Raw genomic sequence first — 7,353 nt, 5'->3', positions numbered from 1 at the left:
AGGTGGAGAGGAGAGTATAGGTGGGGAGGTAGGGAGGGGATAGGTCAGTCCAGGGAAGACGGACAGGTCAAGGAGGTGGGATGAGGTTAGTAGGTAGGAAATGGAGGTGCGGCTTGGGGTGGGAGGAAGGGATGGGTGAGAGGAAGAACAGGTTAGGGAGGCAGAGACAGGTTGGACTGGTTTTGGGATGCAGTGGGTGGAGGGGAAGAGCTGGGCTGGTTGTGTGGTGCAGTGGGGGGAGGGGATGAACTGGGCTGGTTCTGAGATGCGGTGGGGGAAGGGGAGATTTTGAAGCTGGTGAAGCCCACTGTATTCCGGTGTGACACATTGAGATCAGGTTATTTGTCGGGGAAAGAGGGAGTGGTGGTGGTGAGTCTCTACAGACCTGTGTTCCCTCAGCCTATGATACCTTGGTGTAATAATGGTGTGGTATGTCATTTTGATTTGTTCAAAGTCTGATGTAAGCTGACTGTTAGGTTGATACAGATTCATAACTCCCAATAAATTAATTTCTTTATCTATCCTAAATGACACGACTTGTCAGCACAGTGAAATACTCAGGATTCTACTGTCAGTGTCCTGTAAATACACTGTTCAATGTCTGTGTGAGCTGGGATACTTCTGTGTGAGCTGGGATACTTTCTCCATCAATGGGTTAATTATTTTCAGTTCACAGAAGACATTACATTTTCCCAAGGAAGTGTGATTTATGTGTGCACCACCTTTTCGGGTTTCAGGGCATCTAAAAGCAGTGCGATTATTGTCAAATAATCTCTTTTATTGACATTGATTATAAGCTCCACATTACTCTCTGCCCTAGAGATAAAAGGAACTGCAGATGCTGGAGAATCTGAGATAACAAAATGTGGAGCTGGATGAACACAGCAGGACAAGCAGCATCTTAGGAGCAGAAAAGCTGACGTTTCGGGCCTAGACCCTTCATCAGAAATGGGGGAGGGGGAAAGGGTTCTGAAATAAATAGGGAGAGAGGGGGAGGCGGATTGAAGATGGATAGAGGAGAAGATAGGTGGAGAGGAGACAGACAAGTAAGGAGGCGGTGATGGAGCCAGCAGAGGTGAGGATAGTTGGGGAGGTAGGGAGGGGATAGGTCAGTCCAGGGAGGACGGACAGGTCAAGGGTGTGGGATGAGGTTAGCAGGTAGGAAATGGTGGTGCGGCTTGAGGTGGGAGGAGGGGATAGGTGAGAGGATGAACAGGTTAGGGAGGCGGGGATGAGCTGGGCTGGTTTTGGGATGCAGTTGGAGGAGGGGAGATTTTGAAGCTTGTGAAATCCACATTGATACCATTGGGCTGCAGGGTTTCATGGGCGGAATATGAGTTGCTATTCCTGCAACCTTCGGTTGGCATCATTGTGGCACTGCAGGAGGCCCAGGATGGACAGGTCGTCTGCGGAATGGGAGGGGGAGTTGAAATGGTTTGCAACTGGGAGGTGCAGTTGTTTATTGCGAACCGAGCGTAGGTGTTCTGCAAAGCGGTCCCCAAGCCTCCGTTGGTTTCCCCGATGTAGAGGAGGCCACAACGGGAACAGCGGACGCAGTATATCACATTAGCAGATGTGCAGGTGAACCTCTGTTTGATGTGGAAAGTCTTCTTGAGGCCTGGGATGGGGGTGAGGGAGAAGGTGTGGGGCAGGTGTAGCACTTCCTGTGGTTGCAGGGAAAAGGGCCGGGTGTGGTGGGATTCTCTTTTGGTGTTATTGCGGGGATGGGGTATGAGGGATGAGTAGCGGGAAATGTGGGAGACACGGTTGTGGGCACATTGGGGAAACCAAGCGGAGGCTTGGGGATTGCATCCCAAAGCCAGCCCAGCCTGCTCCTGCCTCCCTAACCTGTTCTTTCTCTCACCTATCCCCTCCTCCTACCTCAAGCCGCACCACCATTTCCTACCTACTAACTTCATCCCACCCCCTTGACCTGTCTGTCCTCCCCGAACTGACCTATCCCCTCCCTACGTCCCCACCTACACTCACCTCTACTAGCTCCATCCCCACCTCTTTAACTTGTCTGTCTCCTCTCCACCTATCTTCTCCTCTATCCATCTTCGATCCGCCTCCCCCTATTAATTTCAGAACCCTTTCCCCCTCCCCCATTTTTGATGAAGGGTCTAGGCCCGAAACATCAGCTTTTCTGCTCCTAAGATGCTGCTTGGCCTGCTGTCTTCATCCAGTTCTACACTTTGTTATCTCTTACTCTCTGCCCTGCTCTTCTGCAACATTAAAGCATTGGCATCTTTTACATGCATTTAAGCAGATAACAACACCTTTGCTTTAACCAAACTGAAAAATGGTATCTGTGCAGGACTCCCTCAGTGCAGCCTCAGTGTTCAAGTCTCTGGAGTGAGATCTGAACATACAACTTGTCTGAATCACACACAAGTATACAACAAAGCCAGAGTCAACGATGACTTACAACGGTTTTCTTGTTGTTCCGTTCCAAGGTTATTTACAGAGTCCTATTTTCTGTGTAAATAGGCAGTCTGAAAGTTTGAGATAACAAGGTGTAGAGCTGGATGAACACAGCAGGCCAAGCAGCATCACAGGAGCAGGAAAGTTGACGTTTCGGGCCTGTACCGCGTCAGCTTTACTGCTCCTAAGATGCTGCTTGGCCTGATGTGTTCATCCAGCTCTACACCATGTAATCTGAGATTCTCCAGCATCTGCAGTTCCTGCTAAGCCTGAAAGTTTGATTTGATTTAAGATGGTAACAATGCACGTGTTAGTATTGCCTTTGTGTCTGGGTTCCTGAAACTGTGAAAGGTGGTAAAGTATCTGAGGTAAGGAAAAGTGAACTGATGGAAAAAAGTGTGTCGGATAACCATTGATCATCTGAAAATCCCTGTTATTCCTCAATGAGACTTTGCTGCAGTGTACCCTCCTACCACTAGATGCACTGTGCCTGGAGCCCCCTCTTTTCCCAGTTCTGAATCTGAATCATGAATCCGAAAATCTGAATGGAAAACTCATTCAAGGCAACACAAGTCAAGCTCATTGTTCATCCATTCTACTGTCTTTTCTGTTGCCCTCACGATGTTAGGTAAAATGGAGGTCAGAGTAGAGGAAAGAAATGTCACAGAATCCGTACAGAATGGAAAGAGGCCATCTGCACCACTCCTCAAAAGAGGATCCAAATGTATCCAGTGCCCACCCTTATTACCATAACCAAGCATTTAGCAAAGCTCACCCATCTAACCTGCACATCCCTGGACACCACTGAGGCAATTTAGCATTACCAATCCGTCTAACCTGCACATCTTTGGATTGTGGGAGGAACCGATGAACCTGGTGCAAACCCACGCAGACTTGGGGAGAACGTACAAACTCTGCAGTGACCCAAGTCTGGAATCAACAGTGCCTAGCACATGAGTAGCATGAACCACCATGCCTCCCTGGGTATCCATATTATCTGCTCCTGGTCACTATCCAGTCTCCTTGCTGGAATCAGAGGGCATGTCAGTCAAGGGAGGAAAAACAAAGGACTTACATCTGATCCCCTTCTGCACAGAAGAAAATCAGACTGGCAATTACTGTGGAACAGTCTGTAACTGAGGAGTCAGCCCTTTCAGCAAAGGAGGAGAAGGCTTTGGAGGAGATCATATTTCTGGTCACTACAATACAGTACAGAGAGGATGGACACTACAGATAGATCCTGACCATCACTCAACAAACAACTGCACAACTGTGGGAAGACATCCAGTCCCTTCACAGCATTGCTCAATACAGAGAAGGTTGGGCAGTGAAACCACCGTCTGAAATCAGTCGGGTCAGGAAAACCTGGACTTATCATCACATCTGAAACTGGTGAGAAGTGTGGAGCCTTCGATCAGAACCAAGCTTTCTGAAGGTTCAGCTGTGGGTGATCGGTCAGGGTGAGGCTGGGAAGAAGTGTGAGTGATTCCAAGTGTGAACAGACCCACATTCGTCAAGCTTCATGAATCACTGACTCATTCCCATTGGTGAGAGATTATTCAACTGTGAATTGTGTAAAGAGGGTTCCTTAGGCTTCAAAAATCCCCTCCCAAACACTGTTAAAGGCATTTCCATGGAAGGGAAACAATTCAAGTGTGATGTCTGTGAGCAAGATTTTGCAAGGTCATTGACACTTGTGAGTCACCTGCGTATTCATACTGGGTGAGACGTCTAACAAGGGCTTTACACAGTGATCAAGCCTGGCACATAACATTCATGCTACTCATGTGCTAGGCAATGTCCAACTTCAAAGAGAAGGAATCGAAGCAGCAACAAGCGCCCCCACCCCCCTCCCCACCGGCCCCAACATTCAATGATATTACCATCACTGAATTCCCCACTGTCAACATTCTAGCAGTTACGTTGACCAGAAACTGAACTGCCCTCACTATGAGTACTGTGGCTACAAAAGCAGGTCAGAGATTGAGAATCATGCAGCAAATAACGCATCTTTTGACTCCCAAAGCCTGTCTACCATTCACAAGGCACAAGTCAGGAGTGTAATGGAACACTTTCCACTTGCCTGGATAAGTGCAGCTCCAACAACATTCTAGAAACTTGGCACTATCCATTCCAAAGTAGATCACTTGATTGGCACCACATCAGCAAACATTAATTTTCGTCATCGTCAATGCTCAGTAGTAGTGTCAGCAATATATATATTGTTTATTACAGAAATTCGCTAAGCCTCTATCGACAGCACCTTCCAAATAACCATCTAGAAGGGCAATTGCTGCAGAGCACCACCACCTCCAAGTTCTCCAAACTCAAGCCACTCACCATCCTGACTTGGGAATATATCAATTGTTCCTTAAGTATTGCTGATTCAAAACCCTGGAACTCCCTCTCTTACAGCATTGTGGGTTTTACCTGCATCAAATCACAGAATCACACTTGTGTTACAATGCAGGTGGCCATTCAGCCCATGTGCCTGTACTATCTCATCAAATGCGCATCATTACCTTGTGCCAAACTCCTGATTTTTTTCTCATAACCTTGCACAATTTTATCCATATAATAATCTGGTGCCTTTTCTGCAGTGCATCTTGTAAACAGTTCCCAGGACCTGATGATTTCCATCCACAGGTGTTAAAGGAGGTAGGAGGGTGCATTGGCAATGCTCTTAACATAATCTTTCAGAGTTCCCTGTAATCAGGAGTTGTACCTCTAGATTTGAAATTTGTACATGTCTCTCCTGCTCTTTAAGAAGGGTGATGATGAGAACCAGGGAATTACAGACCAATTAGCCTGAGATTTGTGGTGGGAAAATTATTAGAGACAATACTCAAGATAACCTTGAAAAAATTCAGTCAGTCATGGCGAGTCAACATGGATTCATGAAGAATAGGTCATGCCTGACAAACCTCATAGTTTTTTGAAGAGGTGACAAAGGTGGTGGACAGAGGCAAGCTGATGGATGTTGTTTCCATAGACTTCAAGATGCTTTTGATAAACTCTCATGTAAGTGACTTTTAGTTAAAGCGGAAGTCAATGGAATTGAGGGAAAATTACTGACATTGATAGGAAATTTGCTGAATGGCAGGAAACAGTTGGAATAAAGAGTAAGTACTGAAATTGGCAGGACGTGACGAGTGGTGTCCTGCAGAGATCTGTGTTCACCTCAATTTATCATAATATTCATTAATGACTTGGATAATGTCATAAAAAGTCAAATATCCAGATTTGCTGAAGACACAAAATTGGGCAGCATTGTAAACAGCATTGGCGACAACATAAAATTGCAACAGGATATTGACAGGTTAGATGAATGGACAAAGCTGTGGCAGATGGATTTTAATATGCACAAGTGTGAGTTTATTCATTTTGGACTGAAAAAGGGTAGATCAGAGTATTTTCAGAAGGCACAAAGTTAAATACAAAAGTTAAAAATGGATGTCCAATGAAATTTGGGGGTTTGGGTGCATAGCTCTTTAAAATGTCTCGAACAAGTACAAAAAAAAACAAGAAGGCTAATAGACTGCTGGCCCTTTTATCTAAAAGTTTAGAGGATAGGGATACAGATGTTATGCTGCAGTTTTACAAAACCCCAGTTGGAACCCTCTTAGAGTACTCTAAGCAGATCTGGATACCACACTTCGGAAGCATATTTTGGCTCTGGAGGGAGTTCAACGAGTTACACAAAGAATGATACTGTTAATTACCGTGGAAGCCGATGGAAATGAGGGAAAATTACTGACATGTACAGGAAACTGGTTGTGGGGCTTAAGTTATGAGGATAGAATAGACAAATTAGGCTTTTATTCTGTAGATTTAGGAGGTTGAGGGGTGATCAAATTGAAGACACAAAATTGGGCAGCATAGATGACAACATGAAATTGCAACTGGATATTGATAGTTTAGATGAATGGGGAAGTCAGGGTAGATAAACCATTTCCACTGTTTGGGGATTCTAGAACTAGGGGCACGTTCTAAAAATTAGGGCCATATCAGGGGGTATGTTCGCAAACACTTCTGCATGCAAACAGTAGTGGAGGTCTGGAGCTGTCTTCCTTAAAATTTCCTTAAAAATGCTAATTTATTTGTTATATTTAAATCTGAGAAACAAATTTTTATTTAGCAAGATTAACAGGGGATATGGGCCCAAGACAGGCACATGGAATTAGGCCACAGATCAGCCATGATCTTATTGATTGGCAGAGCAGCCTTCACCTGCTCATATGTTCCTATTGAATGCTTCAATTGAACATGTCTCCACCACATTTTCAGACAGTGCCTTTGTAAGGAATGCATCTTTTTATTAAGTGTTTTTTTTTAAATTCTGGACTGAACTGAAAAAAGGCTGTTTGAAAGAGTGACTGCAGTTTTGAAATATCAGTACCCTGACACCATTGTGGAAAAAAAATACCAATTCAAGTTTGACTTGCAGATCATTTAGAGCCAAGGGGTACACAGATGCACCTTCTGCTGACAAGACATTGATGTGTGGACTTGTGGTTAGTTATAAATAAGAGGTATTTTTGTCTGCATAAAAACTGTATGATTGGTCCTCAGGTAACTGAGCATGTTGAAGTTTGGAACAGGTTGTAGACAGAGAAAGAAAAAAAAAATATTGAATTCTTCCCCAGCTTGGGAGCAGTCTCTCTTGTTCTCAGCAGTAAAAACACTCTATAAAACTGAAGAAAACCAGTTTGTCTTCCCTGCAACTGTTGTCATAAACTGTGACTCTTAACTGATGAAACAGACAAAAGATTGGCCGTGCAAAATTATCCTGCACTATCTAGGCTTGTGCATGGTTAGGTGGGTTAGCCAATTTAAATGCAGGATTAAAAGGACAGGGTAGGGGTTTGGGTTAGGGTGGGATGTTGTTCAGAGGGTTTGTGGGCTAATAGCCTCTTTCCACACTGTAGG

General features: G+C 44.9%; 1 protein-coding gene across 1 annotated transcript in view; it reads left to right on the top strand.

Moving 5' to 3' along the window:
* Window positions 1-7,353, top strand: part of LOC125446370 (zinc finger protein 271-like) — a 94,416-nt gene that overhangs the window by 10,208 nt on the left and 76,855 nt on the right. The gene's annotated exons all lie outside the window — the stretch shown is intronic.

Source organism: Stegostoma tigrinum, chromosome 34 (assembly GCF_030684315.1).
Source record: "Stegostoma tigrinum isolate sSteTig4 chromosome 34, sSteTig4.hap1, whole genome shotgun sequence".
Classification (NCBI taxonomy): Eukaryota; Metazoa; Chordata; class Chondrichthyes; order Orectolobiformes; family Stegostomatidae; genus Stegostoma; species Stegostoma tigrinum.
This window is presented reverse-complemented; position numbering and strand designations above follow the sequence as displayed.